A 14,886-nucleotide genomic window follows, 5' to 3' on the forward strand; every position below is an offset into this window, starting at 1 on the left:
TATTGCTCTGATAGAAAATCGCCAATAAAATTAATCCACTTGGTCTACTAATTTTTGGTGATTTGTTTCGTATTCTATGGATAAAAATAAATAAATAAATAAAAAAAAAAATTTTTCGAAAATATTAATTGTTTGATATTTTTTCAAAGTTTTTTTTTTTAATCTAACAATTGACGTTTTTCATAAAATTTAAAAAAATGTTTTTATTTTAGATTTACTCTAATAAAAAGAATATTTTACAAGTAGAAAAAAAAATTTTTCAAAAATATTTATTTTTAGATATTTTGCTAAAACTTTTTTTTATTCCAAAATTTGACATTTCTCATTTTTTGTTTTTAGTTAAAAAATTGACATGTTTCATAATTTTTCTTATACCTAAAATTAACATTTTTGAAAAAAAATTAGGAAAACGGTCGACCCTGAAGGCCATCCCTGCAACTTCCCGCTAATTCCATACTTAGGCGCTTAAAATTGCACCAATGACGTTTTTGAGCTCTTCGAGCTCAAAAATACAATTTATGGGTTCTTTTGAGCTCTCCGAGCTCAAAGAGATTGCTTTCCTATGCTTTAAAGCTCTTCGAGCTCAAAAGTCTGATAGAGATTTGATAAGACACTATTTTTTGAATTTTTAAACCGAAATAACTTTTGAATGAATGAACCGATTTTTACGCGGTTAAAAGCATTCGACGCAATTTTTTAAGCCTCACAAAGAATCTCAAATATTGAATTGATCGCGCTAGGAATTTTGGAGTTATTCCGAAAAAACACTTTTTTCAGTTTTCTTTCGTTCACGATATCTCTCGAACGAATCAACCGATTTTGACCGGACTGGTGGCGATCGACGTGGTTTTTTGAGGTTAAGAGCTGATTAGTTTTTGGAATTGAACCTTTAATCCGTTTAAAAGTTATTCCAAAAAAACCACATTTGAAAAAATTTTTTTTTTCAGTTTTTTGAAGATTTCTCAAAATCTATTGATCTGAATCGGTCCAAATAATTTTCAAAATCTAAGTTTGGTCAAGCCCTTTCGAATGGCACCAACCGCGATGAAATCGGTCAAGCCGTTCAAAAGTTATAAGCGGTTCACATACTTTCACACACACACACACACACACACACACACACACACACACACACACACACACACACACACACGCGCACACGCACACACACACACACACACACACACACACACACACGAAGAAGCGATCGCAGGAACCAGATGGAAAGGTGGCACAAAGAAGTATTGCCTGGTGGCGGCATTAGACATTAAAAACGCCTTCAATTCCGCCAACTGGAACTGCATCATGCAAGCTCTTCGAGAGAAAAACGTTCCAGAATACCTGTGTAGAATAGTGACCAGCTATTTCACCGATAGAGTTCTTAAATACGACACGAAGAATGGTCTAAAAGAGTACGATATTACAGGAGGTGTACCCCAGGGCTCTGTACTTGGTCCACTGCTGTGGAATATCATGTACGATGGCCTATTGAGATTGAAATTGCCAAGAAGTGTAAAACTCGTAGCATATGCAGACGACGTAGCCGTAGTAATCGTCGCTAAACACCTTGACCAAATTAACAACATGTTCGACTTCACCTTCGAGCAAGTCCATCGGTGGATGAATACGGTAAACCTGCATCTGGCTACACACAAAACTGAGGCAGTGCTTATATCCAGCAGAAAAGTGTTAGAGACCATCAAGCTGAAAGTCGGCGAACAAGAAATCACATCACAACCTTACATCCGATATTTGGGAGTGATACTTGATGCCCGTCTCAACTTTAAACAGCAAGTGGAACACGTCAGTGCCAAAGCGTCAGTAGTGAGGGCTAGTCTCGCACGACTGATGCCGAACGTCGGAGGGCCAAAGCAGAGCAGGAGACTACTACTATCATTAGTTGTCACATCGGTGCTCACATATGGAATATCCATTTGGGCAGACGCGCTGAAGTTGCAAGAATCATGGAGAAAAGCTGGACCAGTATATCGACTGAGCGCTGTAAGACTAGCCAGTGCATTCCGCACGATATCAGAAGTAGCAGTGTGTGTCATTTCCGGAACTCTGCCGCTTAGAGTTCTAGCTGAGGAAAGACGGAACCTTTACCAACGAAAGAGGTCAACCACACTAAGTGCCGAGGAACTCAGAGCTGAAGAACGGCAGAACAGCATCGCACGATGGCAATCGCAGTGGGACGCCGCGACAACAGGAAGATGGACACACCGTCTCATACCGAAAATCGACATTTGGATAAACCGGAGTCATGGCGAGGTCAATTACTATCTGACGCAGATGTTGTCAGGACATGGATGTTTTCGGACGTATCTTCACCGCTTCAAGCATGATGATTCACCGGAGTGCCCGTCCTGCCCAGGAATCAATGAAGACGCGGAGCACGTTTTCTTTGAGTGCCCACGATTTTACCTACAGCGCGATGAGCTGGAGATGATCCTGAAGAAGAAAATCCAACCAGAGACAATAGTAGAAGCAATGCTGTCATCAGAGGCTGCCTGGAACGCCGCAAACACGTTTGCAACAGAAGTCCTTATAGACTTGCGTTCCATCGAAAGAAAAAGAGCAAATGACAACAACTAGAAGAAAGGTAAAATAATACCTAATTACCAGAAGGAAGAGCAGTCGCTATATCCTCCCCCCACGAAGTAATGCCTAACGGCGGTTTCCATGAGGGATTAGAGGAAAGAGGAAAGGGGTTTAGGGTTTAGTGGGTAGGGGCGTTAGCGTCGAGTTTTAGTATGACGCTGCGTCGAGTCGCCACATATCCAGGCCAAACAGCTACGCCTAGAATCCGTAAAAAGGATTCCCCCCCCTAAGAGAAAAAAAAAAAAAAAAAAAAAACACACACACACACACACACACACACACACACCGTGACAACCTCGCGGGGATAGTCAGGGAAGCTTCCTGTGACCTTCAAACGTCGAGATCTGATGAAAACTCGATTTTTGCAAAACGGGGTGTAAACAATAACTAAAATTTTTTTTTGAAAATTCAATTTTTTTTTCTAAGTCCAAAAAAAATTTTTAGTTTGGAAAAAAATTTTTTTTTTTTGCATTGATGCACGTTTCATACAAAAATACTTCGGTCCGCAAAAAAAAATTTTTTATACTAGTCCAGTCGGCCTGGAAAAAAAAAGTGGTTTGTTGGACACTTTTCGACAAAATGATCCGATTTTGGATTTTTTTTTTAATTACTCAGAAAAATATTCTGAACATTTGTGTATGTGGGAAGTGTTGCTTTTTTTTGTTTAAAAGATAGTGTTTTAGCGTTGAGCTTTAAATTAAAATATCTCGGAAACTACGCAAAAGTAGTCGAGACATGCTGTGTATAAAATTTAGAAAATTGAATAAGGAACAAAATGAGCCAAACCCGATGTCTCTACGACCAATAGTTTACGAGATATTAATTTTTTAATGAAAAAAAAACGCGGTTCCGCTCGAGCGCTTATAAACAAATAGCTTTAACTTCGCGAAAAATCAATCGATTTACTTTTTTTTTTTAAATTAAAGGTTTCGTTGTCTTCTATAAAAGAAAAAATCAGCTAAGCTCAAAAAATTTTTTTTGAATTTATATGAATAATTTTCAGTTTTTTTAATTTTTGCATTAAAAAATAGTTAATATTAGAAAAAAATTATTTTTTTTGCATAAAAATGTTTTTCCGGCAACAAAGAATCGATACGAAAAAAAAAATTTTTTTTTAATGCAAATATACAGTTAACAAGTTTAAAAAAATATGAGCTCTACGGGGATTCGATGTCTGGATCTGAGGAAGTGCGCGAGCGCCATCCTCCTCAAACCGTTGTCGGAGCGAAATGGGGGGATAATAATAATGTGAGGCAAATAATAACAATAACAAGCGGCCGCTCAGATATTCGGAGTAATTTATTTTTTGTAATTTTTTCTAAGTCTTAGTTAAGTTTTAAAAAATCGATTCCACGATATAGGTATCAAACGATTCAGATTTTCATGAATCGTAAAGCTATCCTATCGCCTAGAGAACTTTTTTTCAAAAATTTTTTTCATTTGTTTGAACAAATAATTATTTAACAAAAAAAAATTTTTCACAATATTGGTATCAAATGATTCCAAATTTCATTAATCGTATAGATATCCTATCGCTTAGAGAATTTTTTTTTCAAAAATTTTTTTCATTTGTTTGAACAAATAATTATTTAACAAAAAAAAATTTGTTTTCACAATATTGGTATCAAATGATTCCAAATTTCATGAATCGTAAAGATATCCTAGCGTGTGGAGAACTTTATTTTCAAAAATTTTTCATTTGTTTATAAAGTTCATTGTTTTTAAAAAAAAAAATTATTGATAACATTTTAAAAATCGATCAGTTAATGATGGAATATCTTAACAATTCATAAAATTTGGAATCATTTGATACCAATATTGTGAAAACGAATTTTTTTTTTGTTAAATAATTATTTGTTTAAACAAATAAACAAAATTTTTGAAAAAAAGTTCTCTAGGCGATAGGATATCTTTACGATTCATGAAATTTGGAATTAGTTCGATAGCTATATTGTAAGAACATATTTGTAATTGTTAATTAACAATTTTTTTCAACAAATAAAAAAAATTTTTGAAAATAAAGTTCTCTAAGCGATAGGATATCTTTACGATTCATAAAATTTGGAATCGTTTGATACTAATATTGTGAAAACAAATTTTTTTTTGTTAAATAATTATTTGTTCAAACAAATGAAAAAAATTAAAAAAAAAAAGTTCTCCACACGATAGGGTATCTTTACGATTCATGAAAATCTGTATCGTTTGATACATATATCGTGGAATCGATTTTTTAAAACTTAACTAAGACCTGGAAAAAATTACAAAAAAGAAGTTACTCCGAATATCTGAGCGGCCGCTTGTTATTGTTATTATTTGCCTCACATTATTATTACTCCCCTATTTCGCTCCGACAACGGTTTGAGGGGAATGGCGCTCGCGCACTTCCTCGGACCCGGACATCGAATCCCCGTAGAGCTCATATTTTTTTAAACTTGTTAACTCTATATTTGCATTAAAAAAATTTTTTTTTCAATTTTTTTTTTTCGTATCGATTCTTTGTTGCCGGAAAAACATTTTTATGCAAAAAAAAATAATTTTTTTCTAATATTAACTATTTTTTAATGCAAAAATTAAAAAAACTGAAAATTATTCATATAAATTCAAAAAAAATTTTTTGAGCTTAGCTGATTCTTGCGTTTATAGAAGACAACAAAACCTTTAATTAAAAAAAAAAAAAAAGTAAATCGATCGATTTTTCGCGGAATTACAGCTATTGTTTATAAGCGCTCGAGCGGAACCGCGTTTTTTTTTAATTAAAAAATTAATATCTCGTAACCTATTGGTTGTAGAGACATCGGGTTTGGCTCATTTTGTTCCTCATTCAATTCTCTGAATTTCATACGCAGCATGTCTCGACTACTTTTGCGTAGTTTCCGAGATATTTTAATTTAAAGCTCAACGCTAAAACGCTATTTTTTTTAAAAAAAAAGCAACACTTCCCACATACACACAAATGTTCAGAATATTTTTCTGAGTATTTAAAAAAAAAACAAATTCAAAATCGGACCATTTTGTCGAAAAGTGTTCAACAAACCACTTTTTTTTTTCAGGCCGACTGGACTATACCCCCTTAAGGCTTCCGGGTCCCACCTTTGATGCCATAAGAGTGTATAATAAAAATTCTGTTTTTTTTTCCCGTACAAAACATTTTTAGTTTGAAAAAAATTTTTTTATTGCATTTCTATACGTTTCATAAAAAAAAGTCAGTTCCCAAAAAAAAATTTTTTTCCGGAATGAACGTATTATTGTATGAAACGTGCAGAAATGCAAAAACAATTTTTTCTTTAAACTAAAAAAAATAGAATTTTTATCATACGCCCTTATGGCATCTGTAAAGCGATATAATTTAATAATAGGTAGTTACCATGTATATACTGTGTAAAGACTGCGGATACACCGTGTGTCCCCTCCAAAATAGCCACCCTGTAAATACCGTGTACACACCATGTGTACACTGTGCACTAATAAAAAAATTAACTTGACTCAAGAGCCGAAATCTTGAACCAAGAATTCCATTTTGAAGAAAATGATTTTCTTGAGTCAAGAGAATAAATTCTTAACTCAAAAAAATTTTCTTAGACCAAGAATAATTTCTTAGCTCAAGAATTTATTATCTTGACTCAAGAAAATCATTTTCTTCAAAATGGTATTCTTGGTTCAAGAGTTTTGCTCTTGAGTCAAGTCAATTTTTAACTTCCCGCTATGAAAATCGAAGATTTTCAAAAATCGGGAAGTTATTGTTTTCACCCCGTTTTGCAAAAACCGAGTTTTCATCAGATCTCTACGTTTGAAGGTCACAAGAAGCTTCCCTGACTATCCCCGCGAGGTTGTCACGGCGTCTGTATGTGTGTGTGTGTGTGTGTGTGTGTGTGTGTGTGTGTGTGGGCGTGCGCGCGCGTGTGTGTGTGTGTGTGTGTGTGTGTGTGTGTGTGTGTGAAAGTATGTGAACCGCTTATAACTTTTGAACGGCTTGACCGATTTCATCGCGGTTGGTGCCGCATTGAACTACTCATTAAAGGTGTTTTTGAAGTATACTGGCCAACGCAAAATGGCCCAAATGTTTCAACTTGTGGTAGATTCAAAAATAATTGGAACAAGATCGATAAATCAAAATACAGTGCAGGAATTAATGATCCTATTGTTGCTCAAGTACTATCAGAGAAAAAAGACGAACCATTGGATTTCATTGAAAGTTATTCGCAGGTATGTTTTAGTCACACAATATCATTCACAAAAGCATTCAAAAAACAACTTTCTTTTTCACTATACACTGAGAGAAAAAAATTTTTTTTAAGAAAATGCAAAAAATTGAAAAAAAGTTTTCTACATTTGGAAAAAAACAATTTTGAATGAAAATTCTCAAGTTGTCTATCTAAAATTGTATTTTTTTTTTTTTTTTTTTTTTTTTTTTTTTTTATTTCAACAATTGATACTCTATGATAAAATTAATTCATCTGTATCGAAAGGAGCTTAAAAAAAAATGAGCAACCATTTGTGGTATTTAAGTGACAAATTAGCCATAATTTCTCTATTCGACGATGCTGTAGAACCGGAAGTAAAGAAAAAAATGGTAAAAAATTAAAAAAATCAGAACCCTATAAAAACTAAAGCCAGAAAATGTGAATTTGACTACAAAAACTTACATGAATTTTTACACAAAGATGTAAGTGACTTCATTTCAGCAGAATCGTTAACAATTTTAAAAGACTTTGACTTGCCACATGAATTTTTTAGTGAAGAAGTCGACAAGTGGTCCAGCATCGATAGTTTGCAGGAATGTCAACAATTTTTTAGTAAACTGGCTGTTGTCAATGATGTCGCGGAATGTGGTGTAGCGCTAATTGAAGATTACAATCAATGCCTTACTAAAGACGAAGGAAATCTCCAATATTTAATACTAGTTATTAGTGAGTATCGGAAAAAATTCCCTAATTGCAATAAAAGTACGTTAATTGAATAATTATTCCGTCTTTTTAATTGTTAAATATAATTATAGAAGTACTAAAGTTTTATATTGTTTTCTTGATAGAATTTAAATGAGTAAAATACATACAATGATATTTTTTCTGCTATAAAATTTTTTTATGAATGATAATTTGATTTTTTTTCTTATTAAATGTGTACTATATCATTGATGATTAATTTCCACTAAGCATTCGTATTAAGCGACGCAATTATTGAGAAAATGGGAGAGTAATTTCATGAGAAGTAGTACTGTGGATAAGGTCAAAAAATGAAAGAAGGGGAGTAAGAGGAAGTTGTCAATCAAAGCGGATTCTCGTACATAAATTTGTATTAGATAAAAAGTAAATAATTTTCAATGAGAAAACAACATGATTGTTATTTTTTAAACTATCAAAACACAGTGAAAATGCAATTTTCTGAAGAAAATAGCTTTTCAATGCTAATAAATAAAAATATATTATGATTTTTAAAAATTTTTCATAATTTTGTTGATAAAATAAAAATTATTATCTATAAAAAGATCAAATTTTTAAATGGGTTCAAAAAAATTAAATTTACAGCGAAAAAAACAAGAACTTCATTTTGACCTCAACTTTAACTTTGAATAACTTTCAAAGGAGTGAATTTACCCTTTACTTAATTCATTACTCACTACCCTGGAAGGGTATTACTATACATTATACTTTATCGTTACTTAGTACTAATAAATCTTTTGTCACGTTCACATATATTCTGATTTGTACTCTTAATAACTTTATTCTAACAAAGGTTATGGGCCCAGAAATACGTGAGATAAAATTTAATTGCAGTTAAGGAAAAATGGCAGATAGTACCAGTACAGTGTTCGGTATTGCGAAGTTAAATAATAGCAATTACCAAAGTTGGAAATTCAAAGTAGAAATGTTGTTGAAACGAGAGGGAACTTGGCGGGCAGTGACGACCGAAAGACCAAGTGATAGTGCAGGATTGGAAGCATCGGAAACTAAAGATGATAAGGCCCTCGGAACCATTTGCCTTTTGGTAGATGATTCTCAAATTTGCCATATTCGGAACAAGAGTACAGCAAAAGAAGCTTAGGACACTTTGAGAAGTTATCATGAGAAAGCCAGCGGATTAAATAAATTTACGCTAATTGTTGAATTATTACAGTTAAAATTCTTGAAACATGATGACATGGAGGTTCATATCAACAAAACGCAAGAGCTTATAGATAATCTCAGTGCTCTGGGAAATAAAAGTGCAGTTTTCGGCCCATGGATATTGTTAAGGAGCATGCCAGCGTCTTATCATACGCTTACTTCCGTCTTAGCTGCCAGTTAAGTGTTAAGTGCACACAAAAGACGTAGGAGCTTAAGTGTTAATGAGGATTATGATAAGGCCATGAGGGTTAGTGTGAATAAGGTAAATATAGAATTTTTCTGTCATAAGCTCGGTCATTATAGATCGGAATGTGAACAGTATATAGAATATTGTAAAAGAAAACAGCGGAGAAACAAGTGAGAAAAACATAAAATAGTATTGACGGAAGGTGACTTAACCGATGACGACAGCGATAATGGCTCTGTATTGAGGCATGTATATATAGTTGCTGATAAATTTTCAAGGTCAAGTTGGTTCTTAGATTCAGCAGCCAGCAGTCACATGAGCAATGATGTTAATTTCTTTAGTACTCTAGATACGTCATATGAATTTACAGTTAAGGTCGCGAATGGGCAAGTCTGCAAAATTTTTGGAATCGGAGAGGGAGAAATTGAATGTTCAACACAAAAAGGAGAGGTTCGTCGGGTTAAGTTAAAACGTGTGTTGTACATTCCAGGCTTTGATTGCAATTTGATTTCGATTGGATCTCTCGACAGACTTGGATATCAACTTAAGATTAAGAACAATAAGGACAATAAGATGACGATTTATACTAACAATGATACTGAAATAGCTCTTGGGGATGCATCTGGACAAGTATACAAATTAAGAACCCCAGAACACGCACTCAGCACTTGTAACACTTTAACGCTTCTAATGTGGAACGCTTCACGTAATAATTACCGTAACTCCTATTCTTTCCCGCTTCACAGCATTATTTATATTTGTAAAAAATGCTTGCTGTAAGATGGACGGTGTGGCTTAATGTATATAGAATAAGCGAAAGGAAATTTAGTATAGACCGGATAGCTCAAATGGTAGAGTAGCCGACATGTCTTCGGAAGGTTCTGGGTTCGAATCCCAGTCCAAGCTATTTAATAATTTTTTCTCGCATATTCTATAAACTCACATTAAGATGATTCTCTCCACATTCCTTTCTCAATCCTTTCCTACCAATATTCTGTTACGTGAATGTGGAACGCTTCACGTAATAATTACCGTAACTCCTATTCTTTCCTGCTTCACAGCATTATTTATATTTGTAAAAATGTGGCGATAATTCATAGCTAAATTTGTCATTAAAGACAAATTTGGGAACTGGGGAAATAAAGGATAAAGGGGGGAGGGGGGACCTTACTCAGTAGGAATTTTTCGGTAACCGAAAAAATAATTCAGACAGCCCAGACAGTGTATTAAAGTTATTACTAAAAGAACAGCAACTTTAACACACCCGAGCAATTGTATACATCAATGGCATGCGCGATTTGGCCATCATGATCCGAATATCATTAAAAACTTGCTAAACAATGACTTAGTAAGAGGAGTAAAAATAGATAATTGTCCCTTAAAACAAATATGCGAGTCGTTCATTAAAGGAAAGATGACAAGAAGGCCATTTTCGAAGAAATCATCATCGTGCAGTAAGGAACCCATGGAATTGATCCACTCTGATTTATGCGGATCAATGCCAGTGGAGACACCAGGGAAGAGAAGGTATATTATGACACTTATCGATGATTATAGTCGTTTTACTTTTATATTCTTGTTGCGCAACAAATTTCAAGTAAAAGATGCAATAAAGGACTTTATTGAATACAGTTACACGCAGTTCGAATGTAAACCAAAGTCGTTTCGATCGGATTTAGGCACGGAATATGTCAATGAAGAGCTGAATAACCATCTCAAGGGTCAAGGAATAATCTTCCAACCCACAGCGGCCTACACACCTGAGCAAAACGGTATTGCAGAATGACGAAATCGGTATTTAGTCGAGGCAATTCGAACCATGCTCATAGATGCTAGGCTTCCCGACACCTATTGGGGAGAAGCATCAGTTACTGTGGTGTACCTGCAAAACAGACTTCCGACCAGGGAAAGAGAAGTAACACCGAACGAGTTGCTTTATAAAAGCAAGCCAATCGTCGACCATTTAAAAGAATTTGGATGTAAGGCTTTCGCACATATTTCTAAACAAAATAGAAATAAGTTGAATGATAAAGCAGTAAAATGTGTTTTTATAGGTTATTCATCCGATTCTAAAGCCTATAGATTATTGGAGAGATCTTCGGGGAAAATCATTACGAGTAGAGACGTTTGTTTTGTTGAAGGAACTCGTGATGAAGGGGAAGTGTCAGAGACAGCAGTTTCCCACCTGGAGTCCAAAAATTTACTGACCAAGAAAACTGAAGAGATAGTATACTTACCTTGTAACAACTCGATCAATCCAGTAGTAGCCGAGACACTAAAAGAAGTACTGGAAGGATCAAGAGAAGTACCAGCAGCATCAGGGGAACATACAGAAATTCATGACGAAGAATCTCCGGAAGTGGATGACCACTATGATATGGAAGATTTGTCATAAGTGAATAAACATTCAGTAGAAGCCCCAAGCCATGAAGATGATAATGATGAAGAACCAAGGATACTGGAACAAGCACTAAAGGGACCATATGCAGACCAATGGAGAATAGCTATGGCTGAAGAGCTAACGTCACTCGAAGAGAACGACACCTGGGATCTTGAACCCATCCCAAGAAATAAAAAACCCATTGGGTGCAAATGGGTGTTCAAAGTTAAAACTAGCAGTAGCGGCGCAGTAAACAGATTCAAGGCTAGACTTGTGGCTCAAGACTTTTCACAGAAATATGGAGTAAACTATGACGAAGTCTTTGCTCCAGTGGTCAAATCAACTACAATACGATGCGTATTGTCCATCGCTGGAAAAAGAGGTTATCATGTTATACACGCCGACGTCAAGACAGCTTTTCTTGATGGCAAGCTAAAAGAGGTGGTTTATATGAAACAACCTCCTGGTCATGAGGACAAAAACCACGAAGACTGGGGATGTAGGCTAAACAAAAGTCTCTATGGGCTTAGGCAATCTAAGGCTTAGGTATGAAACGCTGAACGAAGTATTAACTAAGTATCATTTCATCCGAAGCGATAATGATCCATGCCTATATAAACATGGCAACAACGTGCGCTCATACTTAGTCGTTCACGTAGATGATATACTCATATCCAGTCAAACTCCTGAAAGAGCAGAACAGATTGTTGAAGCGCTTAGCCAAGAATTCAGCATCGTCAATCTAAGCGAAATCAAATATTATCTAGGCGTAGAGGTCATCAGAAACCAAACCGGTGAATTTTTAATTCACCAAGAAAGTTATGTAGATAGAATTTTATCTCAGACAAGACTAGAGAATGCCAAGCCATCAAGCTGCCCTATGGATACCAATTACGAAAGAATTAGAATCGACTCCCCTAAAATTGAGAACCAATTTTACAGCAGGCTGATTGGTAAACTGTTATATGTCGCAGTCAACTCGCGACCTGATATAACAGCACCAATAGCAATACTGGCTCAACATATCAAAGATACTCACCAAGTCGACTGGAACGAGCTACAACGCATATGCAAATATTTAAAAGGTACGAAGCACTATCGACAAACTGAATGATTAGACTCTGCATGACCAGCAGTTTTTGGACTATGCAGACGCCAACTGGGCAGAAGATAGAACATCACGTGAGTCGAACTCAGGTTTTCTATTTAAATTATCTGGAGGCGTAGTGAGCTGGACGAGCAAGAAACAGTCGTGTGTGTCTATCTCGTCAACGGAGGCTGAGATAGTTGCCTTGTCTGAAGCCTCAAGAGAATGTTGTTGGATACGCAAGCTCCTCGATTTTCTTGATGAAATTCAAAGTCGACCCACGATAATATGTGAAGACAAACAGGCGTGTATCGGTAATGTTCAATCAACCAGTCTCAGCGCTCGGAGCAAACATATTGATACACAATACTTCCACACCAGGGATCTGGAGAAAAAGGAAATAATCAAAATTGTATACTGCTCTTCTGAGATGAATCTAACAGATATATTAACCGAGCCGCTCGGGCCTCACAGGATGCTGGAGTTGGTCAACATGATTGGATTCACGACTGAGTAGAAAACCAGGCATATCACCGTTGAGGGGAGAAGTGTTGACAGCAACGACGCATATGCGATCATACTATTTCTCTTTCTCTTTAATTAATTCATAACTCACTGCCCTGGGAGGGCATTAATATACATCATACTTTATCGTTACTTAGTACTAATAAATCTTTTGTCACGTTCACATATATTCTGATTTGTACTCCTAATAACCTTATCCCAACAGGATACTAATTTTTAAGTGAATTACAAAATTCTAAAGTTAAAAAACAAAATTCTGAAATCATACCAATTTTCAAGGCGTGGTTATGAGAAAACGGTTCATCTGACGAAAAATTTCAATGTCTTTTTTTGTAAACAATTAAATTCGGTTTTCAAAATGTCTGAGTTAATTTCATTTATCTCGATGGTTTAGGAGTTATGAGACAAAAACTCGTTCCGAAAAAAAAAAATCAAAAGTTGCGATGATAGACCTCTTAATATAAATATTAAGAGCTCAAATTCTCACAACATTTTTTTTTTGTCATCCCAAATAATATATTCGATATACTTTAAAAAAAAAAAAACAATTCTAAAAACGGTAGACCCTGAAGGCCATCCCTGCAACTTCCCGCTAATTTCATACTTAAGTGCTTAAAATTGGACTAATGATGCTTTTGAGCTCTTCAAGCTCAAAAATACAAATTATGTGTTATTTTGAGCTCTCCAAGCTTGTTTCGTCGAAACCTTGTCAAAGCACCGAGATTTCGTGCTTCAGTTTTTTAAATTTTGTTTTTAATTATTAGTGTAGATGGATAGGAATTTTAAATAAATTACACTCGATGTTTGGGACAACAGGAAGAAATTTATTGTCCCAGAGGAGGAAAAATCTGATGGTCAGATAAAAAACCTCCTCGATGATAATTACAAGAAATAAATGTGTGTAAATGTGTAATGGTTGTTTAGTCAGGGTAGGACCTGAGCTATTGTTATTTCGTCAGGATAGGACCTGAGCTATTGTTATTTCGTCAGGATAGGGCCTGAGCTATTGTTATTTCGTCAGGATAGGACCTGAGCTATAAGAATAATAAACTATCTCTTGGTGAAAATAGTTTAATGCGTATTGCCAAATGTAGGCGAATACTGATGACTCTTCTGGAGAGTGCTGTTAAATTGTATGTGTGTGAGAGAGAAACGATCAAAGCCAAGGAGGCACGATCAAAACCACGGGCCGTCAATACCCAAAAGAATGAGAGAGAGCTCGGATGTATGGCGTTAGTCCGGATTACCGTGTAATTTCTATAAAATTGCGTTTTACCTAAGATAATTGAATTCAAATTGAATTCATGAATATGATTTGAATGATAATAAATAAAATGATGTTAAACGATGTGATTTTTGAGAATGTCTCAATTGTACTGTATGATGCGTAATATGCGAGAGCGATTGCGTGAAAATGACTACTGATTCGATGGGCTTCAGAGCAACTGGTGGTACTGGTCACCGCACGAGCAAATTTGGTTTTTCCTGTACGGCCCCAATCGGCGTTATACCGTTCTGCGCATCCGTCGCAACTTGTTGCCTACGATGGGTCCCGAAATTGTTCGAGAAAATTCTCGTTGAAGCTAGAGCTAATCTATATATATATAGGAGACTTTCTATAGATATAGTCACTCATCACGATATCTCTGGAACTATAAGACCTAGAGACTTGAAATTCGGTAGGAATATTCCTTTTGCCGAGTAGAGGTCAGCTAAGAACGGAATTTACGAAATTCCACCTACAAGGGGGGTTGCGGGGGTGTCAACAATGAAAAATTCCCGTTTTTAAACTATAGCTCCTATCGACTCCAAATTTGGCAGGAATCTTCTGTAAGTAGTGTAAAAATAATTTATAAATGAATTTTACGATATTTCACTCCACAGGGGGTCGCGGGGGTGGTTATTAACAATGAAAATTTTTAATTTTCAAGCTATAGCTTCTACAGACTCCAATTGGGTAGGAATTTTCTGTAAGAGATGTAGAAATAATATACGAACGAGT

General features: G+C 35.4%; 1 protein-coding gene and 1 long non-coding RNA gene across 2 annotated transcripts in view; both read left to right on the top strand.

The window, feature by feature from the left end:
• LOC123259244 (pleckstrin homology domain-containing family F member 1 homolog) overlaps window positions 1–14,886 on the top strand; it is a 132,049-nt gene that overhangs the window by 54,823 nt on the left and 62,340 nt on the right. The gene's annotated exons all lie outside the window — the stretch shown is intronic.
• LOC123259248 lies at window positions 6,547–7,502 on the top strand. The gene is made up of 3 exons (XR_006508196.1): window positions 6,547–6,804; window positions 7,068–7,264; window positions 7,336–7,502. It is a non-coding gene; the product is annotated as an uncharacterized LOC123259248 (long non-coding RNA).

Source organism: Cotesia glomerata, linkage group LG2, assembly GCF_020080835.1.
Source record: "Cotesia glomerata isolate CgM1 linkage group LG2, MPM_Cglom_v2.3, whole genome shotgun sequence".
Classification (NCBI taxonomy): Eukaryota; Metazoa; Arthropoda; class Insecta; order Hymenoptera; family Braconidae; genus Cotesia; species Cotesia glomerata.